The following is a 19,079-nucleotide window of genomic DNA, read 5'->3' as shown; positions in this document are numbered from 1 at the left end:
ATGTTTTGGTCACTTTTGAATGCTGGCGGTGCTTTCACTCTAGTGGTAGCATGAGAGGGAGTCTACAACCCACACAAGTGGCTCAGGTAGTGCAGCTCATCCAGGATGGCACATCAATGTGAGCTGTGGCAAGAAGGTTTGCTGTGTCTGTCAGCGTAGTGTCCAGAGCATGGAGGCGCTACCAGGAGACAGGCCAGTACATCAGGAGATGTTGAGGAGGCCGTAGGAGGGCAACAACCCAGCAGCAGGACCGCTACCTCCGCCTTTGTGCAAGGAGGAGCACTGCCAGAGCCCTGCAAAATGACCTCCAGCAGGCCACAAATGTGCATGTGTCTGCTCAAACGGTCAGAAACAGACTCCATAAGGGTGGTATGAGGGCCCGACGTCCACAGGTGGGGGTTGTGCTTACAGCCCAACACCGTGCAGGACGTTTGGCATTTCCCAGAGAACACCAAGATTGGCGCCCTGTGCTTTTCACAGATGAAAGCAGGTTCACACTGAGCACATGTGACAGACGTGACAGAGTCTGGAGACGCCGTGGAGAACATTCTGCTGCCTGCAACATCCTCCAGCATGACCGGTTTGGCGGTGGGTCAGTCATGGTGTGGGGTGGCATTTCTTTGGGGGGCCGCACAGCCCTCCATGTGCTCGCCAGAGGTAGCCTGACTGCCATTAGGTACCGAGATGAGATCCTCAGACCCCTTGTGAGACCATATGCTGGTGCGGTTGGCCCTGGGTTCCTCCTAATGCAAGACAATGCTAGACCTCATGTGGCTGGAGTGTGTCAGCAGTTCCTGCAAGAGGAAGGCATTGATGCTATGGACTGGCCCGCCCGTTCCCCAGACCTGAATCCAATTGAGCACATCTGGGACATCATGTCTCGCTCCATCCACCAACGCCACGTTGCACCACAGACTGTCCAGGAGTTGACGGATGCTTTAGTCCAGGTCTGGGAGGAGATCCCTCAGGTGACCATCTGCCACCTCATCAGGAGCATGCCCAGGCGTTGTAGGGAGGTCATACAGGCACGTGGAGGCCACACACACTACTGAGCCTCATTTTGACTTGTTTTAAGGACATTACATCAAAGTTGGATCAGCCTGTAGTGTGGTTTTCCACTTTAATTTTGAGTGTGACTCCAAATCCAGACCTCCATGGGTTGATAAATTGGATTTCCGTTGATTATTTTTGTGTGATTTTGTTGTCAGCACATTCAACTATGTAAAGAAAAAAGTATTTAATAAGATTATTTCTTTCATTCAGATCTAGGATGTGTTGTTTAAGTGTTCCCTTTATTTTTTTGAGCAGTGTATATATTTCACTACTTTGGGTTGGTCCAAGGCTTTAAAGAAAAAAAGACAACCCAATGATTTTCATTCAAATTTGGGGAAATGTACATAGATTCATGAAACGGAATAAACCCATAGCGCCAGGCATTCCTTTTTGGAACAACCCAACATTATCTCCAGCATTTAAAGACAAATACCTTTAAGTCCTGTTTCCAAAGTGGCATCATACATTTTGAGCATAGGTATTATAATGGCTCGCTTTCATTAAAAGAATTACAAGAAAATGTGGGTTTCTAATTTAAAAAAATTACAACAACAAAAAAATCTTTAAAAAAAAAAAAATACTAAAAAAATCTGCAACGCCAAAGTTTACTGCAAAGTTACAGTGCATTTGTAAAGTATTCAGACCCCTTGGCTTTTTCCACATTTTGTTATGTTACAGCCTTATTCTAAAATGGATTAAATTGTCCCCCCCCCTTCCCCCTCAATCTACACACAATACCCCGTAATGACAAAGCAAAAAGAGGTTTAGACATTTTTGCAAATGTATTAAAAATGTTTAAAAAATTGAAATATATTTACATACTTATTTACATAAGTATTCTGACCCTTTACTCAGTAATTTGTTGAAGCACCTTTGGCAGCGATTACAGCCATGAGTCTTCTTGAGTATGACGCTACACACTTGGCACACCTGTATTTGGGGAATTTCTCCTATTCTTCTCTGCAGATCCTCTCAAGCTCTGTCAGGTTGGATGGGGAGCATCGCTGCAGCCATTTTCAGGTCTCTCCACCAATGTTAGATCGGGTTCAAGTCCAGGCTCTCGCTGGACATTCAGAGACGGGTCCCGAAGCCACGCCTGCGTTGTCTTGGCTGTGTGCTGAAGGTCATTGTCCTGTTAGAAGGTGAACCTTCACCCCAGTCTGAGGTCCTGAGTGCTCTGCAGCAGGTTTTCATCAAGGATCTCTCTGTACTTTGCTCTGTTCATCTTTGCCTCGATCCTGACTAGTCTCCCAGTCCCTGCCGCTGAAAAACATCCCCACAGCATGATGCTACCACCACCATGCTTCACCGTAGGGATGGTGCCAGGTTTCCTCAAGACGTGACGCTTGGCATTCAGGCCAAGGAGTTCAATTTTGGTTTCATCAGACCAGAAAATCTTGTTTCTCATGGTCTGAGAGTCCTTTAAGTGGAGCTTCCGAGTGGCGCAGCAGTCTAAGGCACTGCATCTCAGTGCTAGAGGCATCATTACAGACCCTGGTTCGATCCTGGGTTGTATCACAACCGGCCGTGATTTGGAGTCCCATAGGACGGCGCACAATTGGCCCAGCATCGTCCAGTTTAGGGGAGGGTTTGGCCTTCATTGTAAAATATGAATTTGTTCTTAACCGACTTGCCGAGTTAATTAAAGTTTAAAACTCCAAGCGGGCTGTCATGTGCCTTTTACTGAGGAGTGGCTTCCGTCTGGCCACTCTACCATAAAGGCCTGATTGGTGGAGTGCTGCAAAGATGGTTGTCCTTCTGGAAGGTTCTCCCATCTCCACAGACGAACTCTGTCAGAGTGGCCATTGGGTTCTTGGTCACCTCCCTAACCAAGGCCCTTCTCCCCCGATTGCTCAGTTTGACCAGGCAGCCAGCTCTAGGAAGAGTCTTGGTGGTTCTAAACGTTTTCCATTTAAGAATTATGGAGGCTACTGTGCTTTTGGGGACCTTCAATGCTGCAGAAATGATTTGGTACCCTTCCCCAAGCCTGTGCCTCAACACAATCCTGTTTCCGAGCTCTACGGACAATTCCGTCAACCTCATGACTTGGTTTTTGCTGTTCCATGCACTGTCAACTGTGGGACCTTATATCGACAGGTGTGTGCCTTTCCAAATCATGTCCAATCAATTGAATTTAGTACAGGTGGACTCCAATCAAGTTGTAGAAACATCTCAAGGATGATCAATGGAAACATGACACGCCTGAGCTCAATTTCGAGTCTCATAGCAAAGGGTCTGAATACTTATAAAAAAATACATTTAAAAAAATTGCATAAATTGCATGATTTTTTGGGCCCCCCCTTAGAGCTGTTTTTTAACCATTATTTTTACCAGATATATTGACAGAAAACAGTGCACTATTTTCACTTGTACACCAAGGACCGGGGGAAGAGTTGCAGGGGATAAAAGAGAAGAATGTGCCTATTTGAAAGCTAGAAGAAAAAATAATTAAATTGTAGCTCCCGACAGGTTTTTTTTAAAGTTGCTCTCATGCTAGAAAAGTTTGGACACCGCTGGCCTAACACTACCCAATCTAAATATTATCTATCCCTCAGGATTGGAAGTGGCCACAAGAGCTGGCAGTTACCAACTGTAAAAATTCCAGTCATAAAAATCTTAATTCCAAAATGTCTAACCCCCAACAAAGTGGGAGAAATAGCTACTAGTGTTGCTTGTTCTTTCCCCCATAATTTGCAACTCATGTAGTTACACACAACCATCTTTGGTAAATTGTGAAGGGAGAATGTCAAATGTCACTTCAGTAGCCTTTTCAAACTTGAACCAATCAGTGAGGGAGTTCGATTAAGCTGAACCGCGGTGCACCAGTCTATGGGCAAAAGTGGAGCATCTCCCTTCTCAAGTTGAAATCAAATGTGACTTGTCACATGCTTCGTGAACAGGTGTAGGCTAACAGTGAAATCCTTACTAACATGTTATTTTCCAAAAATGTAGAGTGAATGAAAATACTGACAAGGAATAAATACACAGTGAATAACTAAAAACAGTGACTGATGAACAGTAAATAATTAAATGGTGCATCATTCAGAAACATACACCTCTTTTCCATATAATATATTTTTGAATTTCAGACTAGTCTTCTTTTGGGGAGACAATTCAATCGTTTATATGAAAATAAACTCATTACTCCAGGTTCTTAAACCTACATCACTTTTGTTTTGAGCCGACTTCAACGTCGACCAGAGCAGGGCACCACAGGTGCGCTCAGTTCTCGTAAACGTTTGCTATGTAGCAGAATGGTTAGTACTGAACGACACGTTTCACCAAGACGTCCTTGTACGTTTTTGAAGTGACTACGTTTGCTCTCGTTTTGTGGGTGTGGCTTGAAGCAATGCGTGGCCATGCTGCCAAGGTTTACCAACCCAACCCCTCCCCGTGTTTCAACTGGTCGTTTAGGACAGCACCGTTTCCGTTCAATTGAACTATCCAGAACGAAAAACGTACTGAACGCCGCCATGGCCCACACCCGGAAGCAGCCCGGTTCAAAAACGAATGCAATTACTTTTCACCCGATACAAACTCCAACACCGTGGCACCCCGGGACAGATAATCGAATCCCCTCAATCAGTGCAATGTTCAAGGGAGGCTGAGAGCCTCACGCCCAATGGTAATTTGCGGAGGGATGAAACCCGCGAAAAATGAACTGTCAAACAGTATCTCTACTTGCACACCCATCAGTCCAGTGTTTAATTGCTATATTGTCATTATTTCGCCACTATGGCCTATTTGCCTTACCTCATTTGTACACACTGTATATAGACTTTATTGTATTAATGACTGTTTATTCTATGTGTAACACTGTGGCGCATTGATTTGCTTTATCTTGGCCAGGTCGCAGTTGTAAATGAGAACTTGTTCTCAACTAGCCTACCTGGTTAAATGAAGGTGGATTTTTTTAACCAATGATTCCACTTACCTGGGTGGGCTGACGGGACAGGTGATGCGCAGTGATTTCTCAGAACAGTAGCATTTCTCCGTCATATACCTAGGGTGGAGGTGTATATTAGCTAGCTAACGTTAGTTTGACAAAGATTCTTGGCAAGTTCTCAAAATAAAACTAATCTCTGAATCCTTACAAAACAAAGTAACGTTTCATTTACACGTCAGTCTCAATATAATCATGAAAAATAAACTTTTAAAAAATCTCACAAGAGTAAGGTTATCGACATTTCTCTAATCTCTACTATTTCGCGGCACACGGTGTCTGTGACTGAACCACATATTCTTCTGTTTTATGGAGGCGGTAAATAAACTTCACTGGTGCTTTATCGCCACCCTGGACTGGAGTAAAACAGGGTACTTTTGCTTTCTTATCTACACGGACAACCGCTTTTTATGTTATTTGAATAATCTAAAATGACTTCTGTGTATTTTCACTACATTGAATATAGTATATATATAAAAAATTAACTTAAGAAATACAGAAGGGTTGTGGTTTGGCCACTTTGATTTTTAAGTACATTTCGTGAATCTGAAATACAATACCGTTAGAATTGGCCGGAGTAATGTAGTAGAGAATAACTACTGTTGTCAAAACTGGACGTTTATTAGCTAGCATAGGCTAGCAGCCGGTTAAAAATATGGCAGAATTGGAAGCTGATGTGGAGCGTAAATATAATGGCGGGGAATCAAGGAGAATTGGAATATAGAAAACGGAGCAAAGTAGCATACAGTGATGGGAATGCCCCTTATCTTGTAGGAGCATGTTTTATTAACGAGGAGCAGCTGGCTGGATTACCAATTTTGAAGAAACCATTTGAGATATCCAAACTGGTGGAGAGAGTGCTGGGTAAAGTGAATGCTGTGAGTTTTACGAGAGGCGGACTTGTTTTGACATTTCGTTATTTTGGATCAGAAGAAGCTAGTTTTGCGTCTCGCCCGAAAAGGGCACCCCTCAAGTTGGTAATTTATAGACCTTAGTGGCGTTTCGTGGGAAGTCGATGTTGCAGAGATTTAAAATATTCCTGGAGTGATTGATGCTTGTCGGATGAATCGTGTGGTGAATGAAGAAAAAGGTTATTTGTTCTTTTGTTTTTTGATATGGTCTCTCCCTACTCCAGTTGGGATATATAAACTACAAAGTCAGAGCATTGGTTCCAACACTAATGCAGTGTGACCACTAAAACTTTTGGACATGTTTCAAGTGTTTGCAGAAGGGAGAAGCCGAGATGTCCAAGTTGTGGAAAAGATCGTGTGTTTTAAAGGTTTTGAAAATGTGACATGTTGTAATTGCGGTGGGAACCATGAAGCCACGTCTTTGGAATGCCCTACGAGGGTGAAAGAGAATGAGGTGGCCAAAGTTGGGGCTGTCCAGACTTTTTTCATTTGCAGCAGCTGTTAAAAGGGTTGAGAGTTTGAGTGGTGCTCCTTAGTCCATTGTGGTGGATAGGCCTTACCGAAGGCTGCAGGGGTTGCCGTTCAACAGCAGGACCAAGAAATGTTAAAGGTTAAGAAGGTGGACTTTGGCCTTTATAGCTATGGTGATTAATGCCACTGCCAAGGTGGAGAGGAAGTCCAGGAAAATAGAATTGTGGATGAGGCAGGAAGGAAGAAGTGTGGGTTTTGGTTTTGTAAATGTTTTATTTTTGGTGGATTAAGTTAGGGAAAACTGTCATGTATGAGTTTTATTTTAACCTTGTTTTTTCCCCCCAATCCTGTCCAGGTGGTGGCGGCAATACACCTTTTTGGGTTGTAGTCTGCCATAAAATCCACAGAAGAATGTTGTAGCTTGATGTGCCTACTGTTCATGTCTTCCTTTTCCTTACCACTGCCGTTTCTCCTGCATGTTCCCAGGGTGTACAGGGCTTGAGGAACTCCTGAGCATCGAGCCTGCATTCAATGAGTTCCAGTAGACCCTCTTCAGCCAAGCCTCGGTGGGCCTGGAGCGCGGTGTCCAGTCCAAGGAGGTCAATGAGAAACCAGACGCAGGCATCTCACTGTTTCTCACACGGCTGTCTCCATACTTCCTGCTCAAGTCTGCCCAGAAGTGCATAGAGGCCCCCCCCCCCGTGGATAACTTGTCAGAGGTGTTGTTTTTAGTACTTCTGAGAACTGAAGTTGTCTCACTGCTATGAAAGCTTAATGTAAACTGAAAATAGCTTGACATTTTGTCTAGTGTTATTTCTTTCCTGTAGCCCTCACAGATTCCACATCCACCTGTGTAATGGGGAGAGCCTGCTTTCCTGTGTTTTGCCCTTATTACGAGACTAAGGTGTTTGTCAGTCATTCAGCTCATCAAGTTTAAGGACCCCACTAACTGATGGAATTGGCTGGAGGGGCTTCAGGTAATTGTTATATGATTTATGAACATAACTATTGGAAGTTGACAGATTTGTTATTATTTTTCATTACATAATCAGCATTTCATCAATGGTCCTGTATGGCTGCATTGATGGAGCATGACGCTTGCAACGTCAGGATTGTGGGCTTGATTCCCCGGACCACCCAAACGTAAAATGTATGCACTTATGACTATGTCCCTGTGGATAAAGGCGTCTGCTAAATGGCATATAATATATTATCAATATATTTTGATTTCCTGACAGAAACCAGGAGTTCCCTTGGCCAGAGGAACCCTAATCACTGACTGTTACAAAGACTTGGGCTTGTACCGGTTTTGGATGCTGTGGAGAAAGTCTGACAATCATATCCAAGCTACTGCCTTATGTTCAGAAGGTTAGATGCAGTATTTTAGCCTCATAAGAAGCCATTCTGTTTTGAAATGTTAACACTTCTTATTGAAGTTAAAAATGTAACCATAAGAGGTTGTTTACAGCTTAAAACTGTTCAACTCGTACTGACCCTTTTCTTTGTGTCCTTGACAGACTACAAGGCTTCCACCTACATGAAAGTGCGCCAGCTGGTTGTGAAGGTGGTCGATGAAGGCCCAGCTGGTGGACACCCTGGCCCTGCAGATCAGCAAGTCACTGCAAGGAGCCCCTGCTGCCCAAAGAGGGCCTGGGCTGCCTCATCGTCCTCCTGCAAAACCAAAAGGAGGGCACTGTTGGCCCAAAGTGAGTGAAGAAGAGGCATTGAAAGAATTTTACTCTGAGACTATTTCATCACTCTGTCATATTAGGCCCTATATTGTCAGAATGTTTGTGTTGCTTCATTGGCGTTCTTTGTTGTCTTTGTGCCCTTTAGAACCTCTGGCCAGATGTGTGCTGTGACTTCCTTGGTCCCCACCCTCCAGGCCACAGAATCAGGTCCTTACTGTGCTACCTGCTGCCTCACCTGGTTCACGCTGTTGTCACCTCCAGCACTGGTGAGTAGAGTGTTGTGCGGTATCCATACCTTCATACCGTTTCTTGTACCATACCGGGGTATACAGTTTTACCAAATGTGCACACAAGGGGAGCTATAAAAAAACTGAGGCAACAGGGATCTTGATCCAAGAGGGGATTGAATGTCTCTGCTCTAACCAAGAAGATTGATCTTGAAATCTAGCCACTTAGCTAGCAAGTTAGCAAACCAAATGCATAACCGAAGCCTGCACTGGATATCATTTGACACATCCTAGATTTCTTATAGTTAAACTTAACTTATAGTTATAAAAAGTGGCGTAGCATGCAGCCTTCGCTAGGCGGGGTTTCCCCCAACCCAAAACATTTAAAATACTTCATTATTTTTACGGTATTTATGAAGGAGGACGTCCCCGAGGTGGTGGCTGCAGCTTTGAAGGCTCTGGAGGTGAGTGGCTGGAACATTAGACTTTCAGGTACGTTCATATTGGAGTCTACTAGGATTAAACCTAACTTATCCTATATATCCTCCTCAGCTCTTTCTTGATCCAGAGGACACTGTTTCATGTCTACTCACTGCTGCCATGCGTAGACCTCTCAAAGGCTGGGAACTGGTTAGTACTGTTCTCACCTTATTGAAATGTACATCAATTCCCCAGATATCTCCATATCCATAGTATGATAGTGAATGGCTTCCATCTGCTTCCTCATAGGTGTCCACAGTTGGAGGCAGTGAGGGTTCTGGAGGAACCCAGACTGGTTGAGGGGATCTCTGACCTGAGCGCTTCTGTCATCGGGGATCTGTTGCCCTTCCTTGTGGTCACCTCGGCCCTGCCCGACTTCCCAGACCTCCAGGTGGCCACTTGTGTGGCCCAGTCTCCACCCTCTTATACCAGCACCACCACACTCAGGGCTGGGCCCATGGTAAACACATAAGAACATAGAGTTTCACAATAAAGGTCATTTTTCTTTGTCTTTGATAACACTTGGAAATGGCTTACTGAGAATGCTATGGATGATACTTTTGTAAATAGAGGGATCAGGTATACTCTAAACTCGCTGCCACTAATATAAAGTTCTGCTTGTTAGGATTATTGACTTCCAGACAGTAAGGTTGTCTGTGTACCTACTACATCCTATATCTGCTCTCAGCACTCAAGGATGTGATAGAGAGGATTTCTCAGCCAACCAGCATCTCAACACTGACCAAGAACCTGTCAAACATGGACCCCTTCTCCAAACGCAATGCTGTGAGTGATTAGTAAACATTTGTTGGCGTTTCCAAAGTGCCATTGAAATAAACCTGCCTTGCTTTCCTGAAACTGATATGATGATTTTTGGATCTCTCCGCGATCTAGCTCAGGTAATATCCCTTTTTGCAGCTCAAAATTTGGATTAACATGCTGGTTTCAAGAGGAAATTGTCATAAGTAACACAACTCACCCTTGACCTCATTTGCATGTCTTCTAGCTGGTTGAAGCTGGCTGGGGTGGTAGCGGTCCAGGGGGGCAGCCTGCAGGAGAGGGCAGTGTTCATGGTGCTGAGCCAGACCTTACTGCAGGGCCTGGGGGACATGAGTGAAACCCAGCACCTCCACACCGCCCAGTGTGTCTACTCCCTGCTGGAGCCTGCAATACTGGAACTTACCCAGAAAGACGTGCCTCAGGTGAGTGGGGGTGGCAGTTTGTAGAACTACATCAATTAGAGGTTTCCTTTTGGGATATTTACGTTATGTCTTTTTATGATTTTTATCCTCCAATTCCTTAACCCATTGTATGCTTTTCTGTACTGTTGAAATTGGTCTGAAATGGTTTACCGTCTTTTCCTCTTGTGTTGCCTGCAGCAGGAGGATATTCGTGGAAGAGTACCTGTAGAGGGCAGGGCACAGAGACAGAGTATGGGGTGCTGCTGGTGTCACTGCTCAGAGGACTCCTATCCAGCCTCAAGTGCCACGACGCTTCCTTCAAAAATGTTCCTTTTTCAAAAGCAATTGGCTGCATATTGTTTTTCATCATGTTCAAGTAAAGGCCTGGATATCACCAGTTACTTTAGCCACTTGGTCACACACTGAGTAAGAAGGAAAGACGCTGACAGATGGCTTGCTCCCTGTCTGGGTTTCCTGTCAAGTGAGACATGGTGGAACCCAGAGAAGCTGGACACCAACACATGCTGCTACCGCCGACTGCTGTGTCGCGTGTTTGATGTCATCGTCACTGGGGAAAGCCAGGGGACCATTGCAGCCAGCTTCAGGGCCTTGATGAAGCTACTTTTCTAGGTACTGAAACTTGATATGTTAAACAATGGATTTCAGTGCACAGACGGATGCTTCACTCAACTCATTGGCGCATAGCATCACTCGATGGATAGTCCATCGTTCCTCTAGGTATGCTACAATATAACGACGATGATGATGATGATGATGATTAATAATCAATGTAAGGTACAGTGTGTTTGGAAGTAGGCGAAACAAAGCAATCTCCCGTTTTTACGATCAACTGTCACTTTGTCCACATTATTCCATTCCTCAACCCCCTCCATTTGTCCCAGGTCCACCTGAGTGATCCCCTGGAGCTCTTCCAAGTTCCTGTGTCTGGTGTGAGGCTACGGCAGTAACCTAGGAGACCAGCTGGACTGTAAGATCAATGCCATCCTGCAGACCCAGGCCCTCTGTGGGCAGAGCCCTCCTCAGCGCCCAGCCAGGGAAGACCCTCACACTGCTGGCATCGGGCTCATCACCAGGTAGCCTTATTGGTGTAATCTATATTTTAGCCAGACATGGATAATTTCATTGTATACTGCTCAAAAAAATAAAGGGAACACTTAAACAACACAATGTAACTCCAATTCAATCACACTTCTGTGAAATCAAACTGTCCACTTAGGAAGCAACACTGATTGACAATAAATGTCACATGCTGTTGTGCAAATGGAATACATTTACATTTACATTTAAGTCATTTAGCAGACGCTCTTATCCAGAGCGACTTACAAATTGGTGCATTCACCTTAAGATATCCAGTGGAATAGACAACAGGTGGAAATTATAGGCAATTAGCAAGACACCCCCAATAAAGGAGTGGTTCTGCAGGTGGTGACCACAGACCACTTCTCAGTTCCTATGCTTCCTGGCTGATGTTTTGGTTACTTTTGAATGCTGGCAGTGCTTTCACTCTAGTGGTAGCATGAGAGGGAGTCTACAACCCACACAAGTGGCTCAGGTAGTGCAGCTCATCCAGGATGGCACATCAATGCGAGCTGTGGCAAGAAGGTTTGCTGTGTCTGTCAGCGTAGTGTCCAGAGCATGGAGGCGCTACCAGGAGACGTGGAGGAGGCCGTAGGAGGGCAACAACCCAGCAGCAGGACCGCTACCTCCGCCTTTGTGCAAAGAGGAGCAGGAGGAGCACTGCCTGAGCCCTGCAAAATGACCTCCAGCAGGCCACAAATGTGCATGTGTCTGCTCAAACGGTCAGAAACAGACTCCATGAGGGTGGTATGAGGGCCGACGTCCACAGGTGGGGGTTGGCTTACAGCCCAACACGTGTAGGATGTTTGGCATTTGCCAGAGAACACCAAGATTGGCAAATTCGCCACTGGCGCCCTGTGCTCTTCACAGATGAAAGCAAGTTCACACTGAGCACATGTGACAGACGTGACAGAGTCTGGAGACGCCGTGGAGAACGTTCTGCTGCCTGCAACATCCTCCAGCATGACCGGTTTGGCGGTGGGTCAGTCATGGTGTGGGGTGGCATTTCTTTGGGGGGGGCGCACAGCCCTCCATGTGCTCGCCAGAGGTACCCTGACTGCCATTAGGTACCGAGATGAGATCCTCAGACCCCTTGTGAGACCATATGCTGGTGCGGTTGGCCCTGGGATCCTCCTAATGCAAGACAATGCTAGACCTCATGTGGCTGGAGTGTGTCAGCAGTTCCTGCAAGAGGAAGGCATTGATGCTATGGACTGGCCCGCCCGTTCCCCAGACCTGAATCCAATTGAGCACATCTGGGACATCATGTCTTGCTCCATCCACCAACGCCACGTTGCACCACATACTGTCCAGGAGTTGGCGGATGCTTTAGTCCAGGTCTGGGAGGAGATCCCTCAGGAGACCATCCGCCACCTTATCAGGAGCATGCCCAGGCGTTGTAGGGAGGTCATACAGGCACGTGGAGGCCACACACACTACTGAGCCTCATTTTGACTTGTTTTAAGGACATTACATCAAAGTTGGATCAGCCTGTAGTGTGGTTTTCCACTTTAATTTTGAGTGTGACTCCAAATCCAGACCTCCATGGGTTGATAAATTGGATTTCCATTGATTATTTTTGTGTGATTTTTGTTGTCAGCACATTCAACTATGTAAAGAAAAAAGTATTTAATAAGATTATTTATTTCATTCAGATCAGGATGTGTTGTTTAAGTGTTCCCTTTATTTTTTTGAGCAGTGTATTGTATTTCATGTATAGAGTTTGGCACAGTCTGAAAATGACCTGGGGTTTATCAGGGGTCTAGGGGGAGAGAACTGTGTCTACACTATTGTGGTACGTTAAGCTTATTGCCTGCTCTGTTTGTGACGGTGTAATAAGACCCAAGTGCTCACAATCACTGCAGTAGGAGACATTTAAACAAGTGGCTGTAGTATTACTGGTGTATTAGTAACAAAGTTGTAAATGTTTCTTCCCTCCATAGTGGTGCTCTCCCTGCTGGCCTGTCTGAGCTCCTCTGTCCGTGAGGTGAGGAGGGCAGCCACCCTACAGACCCTGGCCCAGGTGGACAGCTCTCACTTTCACCCCACCATCGACAGGCTGCTGAGGACCACCGAGGAGCTCATCGCTGACCTCAACTCAGCCAGGTGAGAGAGGGAAGACACACACACACACACACACACACGTGAATACTTAATTTGTATTCTCAATTAAGCATTGTTGGTACAAAGTATCAAAATAAATCATATACACACACCTATTTTGTTTTATATTCACATAAAATGTTATTATACACATTCTTTCCAAATTGATGTGTTTCTGTAGTCCATGGGGAAGTTCTGTGAGGAGGCTGTAGCAGGGACAGGCAAGGCCTGGGACAACACCTGCTAGTGGGGTTGGAGGAGCTGCTGCTCAGTGTACAGGTGGCCAGCTGCCCTGCCTACACCTCCAAAACCATACTGGGAGAGGTGAGTGGACAGGGAGTGACAACAGACATTTAAGAAGTCCTTGCTGGAATATGAAAGATGAGAAAAAAACTCGGAGGGCTCTTTATATGGGAACTCTTATCTGGGTGTTGGAGGTTTTTGTAAAGCCATATATTTTATATTCCTGTCTCCTTTTCTCCTCAGTCTATGCCGCCTGTTCTAATGCTAGTTCTGGAGAGCCTGCTGGAGCAGAGCGGGCCGGAGAAACCCACCGTACTAAAGGACAAAGGCCCTGCTCATGCAGCTGGTCCTGGAGAAGTACAATGAACAGGCAGCCCCCCACCTGGTGAAGGACCAGGCCTGCATGGAGCTCTTCATCGAGGCCCTGGGCAGTGTCTAAACCCTACCCTGATATACCCTGCTTCCAGATCATCGCCCTATAACAGGCACGCTACTGTAGCAGCATACTCTGTGATGCAATAGCTGTATGCTACTTATTTACAATATTGTAGGCTCAAAACAGAAAAATATAACATTCAGAAAATTCTCCAATGACAACCCTCTTTAAAAAAAAAAATAATAATCTGTTTCAATATGTTTCCTCCCATTTGCTTATACTGAACATGACCCTGTTGTTTGTTGTCACATCACCAAGGCATTCTACTCAGCTCTGTGAGATGAGAAGGTCCAGCAGAGACTCCTGGGGGTTTGACCTGCTGGTGGAGAGCAGGAGTGCTGTCTGTGCCCAGACCATTGTCAGTGTCTTCAAACGGGTAAGGAGGAACCTTTGCATACTGCATCTACAGGGAAGTCATCTTTCGCTAGCACCACACTAGATGCTAATGCTATCCTCTCACTGTAGTGTGCTGTGGACAGCATGCTAGTGGCTAACGAACTAGACCTGCAGGAGCAAGATGCTGCAGAGGTGAGGAACATCTACTCTAACTGGGCCAACAATAAGACCTAGCTAGATGCAACCATTGAGGTGATTGTAATGCAATTTGACTTGAGCCACTGTGTTTTTGTGCCTTTTTTATATAGGAAGGCCAGGACACTGCTCAGGCAGTGCCAGAAGAGGGCGCTGTGTCCTGGGAGAGGGTGACTCATATTAGAGCTGCTGCAGCACAAGAAGAAGTTGCAGAGGCCTCAGATGCTAGTTCCCGCTCTCTTTAGCCTCCTCTCTTAGGTGCAACCAGCAACGCTGTCTCTCAGTGCCTTGGCCTTAGCTAGGCCAGCCATGGGTCCAATTCCCTACACTAACATACTATTTAGAATACTACAATGGATGTTGGGACGTAGACCAAGTGATGTTCCTGTCTGGCTACTCAGGTGCCTGGAGACGTCAACCGTTGAGCAAGACAAGCTAGAGTACGCCAAGCATGTAGGCCATGTCTGTTCAACATCTGCCAGAAGCTCTCCCCTGATGGAGGACACGTCAGCAAAGGTGAGGAGACGGAGAGACCCTGTTTTAGCCCAGGAGCACCCCCAAGGCTTTTAGGGTGTGTGTGTGTGTGACTGACTGTTTGTCCTCCACACACAGATGTGCTGGATGAGTTCAACGTGGAGCATCTCTCAGCCGTCACAGAACCATTTCTCAGCTATTAGATAGCTTTTTCCAGTCGAAAGTGTGCTCCCAATGCCCTCTTGACTCCGCCCCATCCTTTTCCAGAAGAAAGTCCTGCACTTAAGGCCTTGATGTTCATGGGCACCAACATCATGTGTCTGGACGACGCCTACAGCTTTCAGGTCATCAACAACACCATTAAGTCAACCAACTAGCGGTCGGTGACGTTGGATAGCTACGACCTGTCCCATTGTCTCACTTCCACTCATCTATTAAGCTATGGATGTTAATTATATGAAGTTTTGGTTGGCATGATACAGTGCATTCAGAAAATATTCAGACCCCTTGACTTTTTCACAAAAAAAATAACGTTACAGCCTTATTCTAAAATGTATTTAAATAAAAAGTTCTCATCAATCGACACACAATACCCCATAATGACAAAGCGAAAACAGGTTTTTAGATATTTTGTCTAATTATAAAAAACATACCTTATTTACCTAAGTATTCAGACCCTTTGCTATGAGACTCGAACTTGAGCTCAGGTTCATCCTGTTTCCATTGATTTATGTTTCTAAAACTTGATTTGAGTCCACCTGATTTGGAAAGGCACACACCTGTCTATATAAGGTCCCACAGCTGACAGTGCATGTCAGAGCAAAAACCAAGCCATGAGGTTGAAGTAATTGTCCGTAGATCATATCTCAGACTGGCCAATAAAAAGAAAAGATGGGCAAAAGAACACAGACACTGGACAGAGGAACTCTGCCTAGAAGGTCAGCATCCCGGAGTCGCCTCTTCACTGTTGACGTTGAGACTGGTGTTTTGCGGGTACTATTTAATAAAGCTGTCAGTTGAGGACTTGAGGCGTCTGTCTCTCAAACTAGACACTCTAATGTACTTGTCCTCTTGCTCAGTTGTGCACTGGGGCCTCCCACTCTTTCTATTCTGGTTAGAGCCAGTATGCGCTGTTCTGTAAAGGGAGAAGTACACCGTGTTGTACGAGATCTTCAGTTTCTTGGCAATTTCTCGCATGGAATAACCTTCATTTCTCAGAACAAGAATAGACTGACGAGTTTCAGAAGAAAGTTCTTTGTTTCTAGCCATTTTGAGCCTGTAATCGAACCCACAAATGTGGATACTCCAGATACTCAACTAGTCTAAAGAAGGACAGTTTTATTGTTTCTTTAATCAGAACAACAGTTTTCAGCTGTGCTAACATAATTGCAAAAGAGTTTTCTAATGATCAATTAGCCTTTTAAAATGATAAACTTGGATTAGCTAACAGAACGTGCCATTGGAACACAGGAGTGATGGTTGCTGATAATGGGCCTCTATACGCCTATTTAGATATTCCATTAAAAATCTGCCGTTTCCAGCTACAATAGTCATTTACAACATTAACAATGTGTACACTGTATTTCTGATCAATTTGATGTTATTTTAATGGACTAAAAATGTGCTTTTCTTTAAAAAATAACTAAATTTCTAAGTGACCCCAAACTTTTGAGTGTGTGTGTTTTTTGAAGGTGGCCAGCACTCTGAAGGCCCTCGCTATCCCACAACTACCCAGGTACACAGACTACATTTCTGTGTTTACAGTAGATACAGGCAACACAGTTCACAGACCAGTGCATTTGGTAGCTCAATTACTCATATTTCATATTTTCCTACAAACACTTGAATAGAACATGTCAGGTTGTCCCCAAAATATTGACACAAAGTACACCGTAGGTATACTAGTCACTGTTGGTGACTGTAGTCTCCTTCCCCTCCTCCTGTTTTGTCAGGCTGATGCCGGCAGTGCTGCAGACTCTAGACATCACCTCTTTCCTCTCTGCTAATGAGATCTACATGCTGAGTGACGTCACAGCCCTGCAACGCGTCAGAGACCCTGCCTCACTTCATCAACCGGGACAACAAGTGACGTCTACTATCCCATACATAAAAATCATTTTTTTCTTTCTTTTTTTTTTACATAATACATCTAATGGAACGTGTTATACTGAAATGATGCGCCGGTGTAACAGCATAATGTAGCTCGACTGAGGCGGGTTGCAGAGAAGGCCACCACCACCCCACAGCTGGCCGTGTGACTGGCCTACCTCAGGACCACCGTGGCCACCAAGGTTCCCTCCCAGGGTCCTGCTGCCAACCCTCGAAAAAGTACTAGAATAAATGGACTCCAAACAGGTATGGTGGGTGCCTAACCTGCAGTAGCCTGTGTGATATGTAAGGATGGAGTAAATACATAATGGATAACATGTTCACACTGTGGTCATGTACGGTATTGATTTGGTACAATTATGAGGGTTTCATTTTCACACAGCCAGCTTGATCCTCTGATGGGCATCTTGAAAGAGCACGTTGGTCACATGGAGAAGGATCAGCTGACCTCCCACCAATCAGAGCTCACGTCCTTCCTGATTTCTTTGGACTTCCGGGCCCAACACTGCCAGGTCTGGTTCTGTCCCATGAATTGATTACCGTTTGTCCGAAAGACATCGCTTTGTTTTGACTGCTGTGTTTGTTTTGCAGGGTGATCCGGAGGAGACGAAGGAGATGGAGGGCTATCTGATTGACTGTCTCCTGACCTTGGTCATGAAGCTGTCTGAAGTCTCCTTCAGGCCACTGTTCTTCAAAGTAAGAGTCCTTATGATCCCAACTACCTTAGTAGTTATGGAAGTTTTTTTTTTAATCTTTGACGGTTAGCTGATTCCCAACAGCCATAGATCACAGTGTAACTGCAACTTTTATATCTGCTAGAAACATGATTTTTAAACTCTGTTGGTTCCAATGCATCTCTTCGATTGAGGCATGACTGAGAGCGCAGCCAAGGACCGCCTGCTGACCTTCTACCGCCTGTCGGACAGCATCGCAGACAGGCTCTAGCCCCTAGGGGCTCTCCATCCTGTTCGCCCGCCGGTCACCTGGTCAAGCCCTTCTCTGACTTGCTCCGCCAGATCAACATCACTAAGACAGGTGGGTCTCTGCTCTCTCCTGTGTGGCTACACACTGTCTGTTCATCTAAGATCTCTAAAAAGGGTCTGTATTAGTTTGGCTTTGCTGTAAAACAAAAGTCATGCTTGATGGGGATGTTCCAGGTTCACTGCTGGTTCTTAATAACAAATGTGAAGGATAAACGCAAGGTAATATTTTTTGCTTATTTTGTCTCTTATCATGCATTCCTTCCCTCGTTCAGACGAAGCCTTCTTTGACACAGAGGACAACATTGAGAAGAGCTGCCCGCTGCTGGAGTACATACTGGACTGCCTCCATAAGATCTGCCTGTTTCTCGTAAATATACAAAGCGCTTCGTCAGCACGGAGAGAGCCAACGTCCTCATTACCCCTCTGGTCGATCAGGTCAGCCTCACTTCTCCCTCACATTACTTTAATAAAGGACTCATCCACAAAAATGGCCACCATTACAACTGAGGGACTTCCTAATATGGATGCCTTACAGATGTCCCAATGCTCTAATCTGTTATTGTGATCCCCTGTTACCCCCCCTATAGCATTGGTGTATAACTTTCTGTGTGTAGTTGGAGAACACCCTGGGTGGAGAAGAGGTTTACCAGACCAGAGTCACCAAGCACCTGGTGCTGTGCGTGGGCCAATTCTGCTTTACCGTAGTAGACGACACTTGGTGGTAGACCCTCAACTACAAGATCCTGCTGAAGACACGACACAGCTCGGCCAAGGTGAAATATCTGGGACATGAGAAGGCTGTACACACAGCTGATGTTGATCCCGAAGTTGGATTCTGGATTTCTTTCATATTAGTTCTCTTCATCAATTCTCCACGTCTGGTCTTGAAGAGTGGCATGATGTTCTGGCTTTTTGTCTCAGTCTAGTGCCAACAGACATCTGATTCAACTAATCATAAAAGGCCCAGTGCAGTCAAATGTAATTTTCCTGTTTTATATATATTTTCACACCGAGGTATGAATAATACTGTTAAATTGTGAAAATGATAATGCCCTTTTAGAGTAAGAGCTGTTTGAAAAAACTTTCGTCCTGTTTTGGTAGGTGAAGTTTTGGCCTTCCATGGTGGCACAAAAACCCACCAGGTG

The 19,079-nt window shown here is 45.2% G+C and overlaps 1 non-coding gene and 2 pseudogenes across 1 annotated transcript; 2 read left to right on the top strand and 1 right to left on the bottom strand.

The window, feature by feature from the left end:
* Positions 1–5,093, bottom strand: part of LOC115157590 (SUN domain-containing protein 1-like) — a 23,474-nt pseudogene extending 18,381 nt beyond the window's left edge.
* LOC115163226 (HEAT repeat-containing protein 1-like) overlaps positions 1–19,079 on the top strand; it is a 24,507-nt pseudogene extending 5,428 nt beyond the window's left edge.
* Positions 12,784–12,913, top strand: LOC115163537 (small nucleolar RNA ACA64). The gene has a single exon (XR_003869764.1). It is a non-coding gene; the product is annotated as a small nucleolar RNA ACA64 (small nucleolar RNA).

The sequence above is a fragment of the Salmo trutta genome, chromosome 2 (genome assembly GCF_901001165.1).
Source record: "Salmo trutta chromosome 2, fSalTru1.1, whole genome shotgun sequence".
Lineage (NCBI taxonomy): Eukaryota > Metazoa > Chordata > Actinopteri > Salmoniformes > Salmonidae > Salmo > Salmo trutta.
This window is presented reverse-complemented; position numbering and strand designations above follow the sequence as displayed.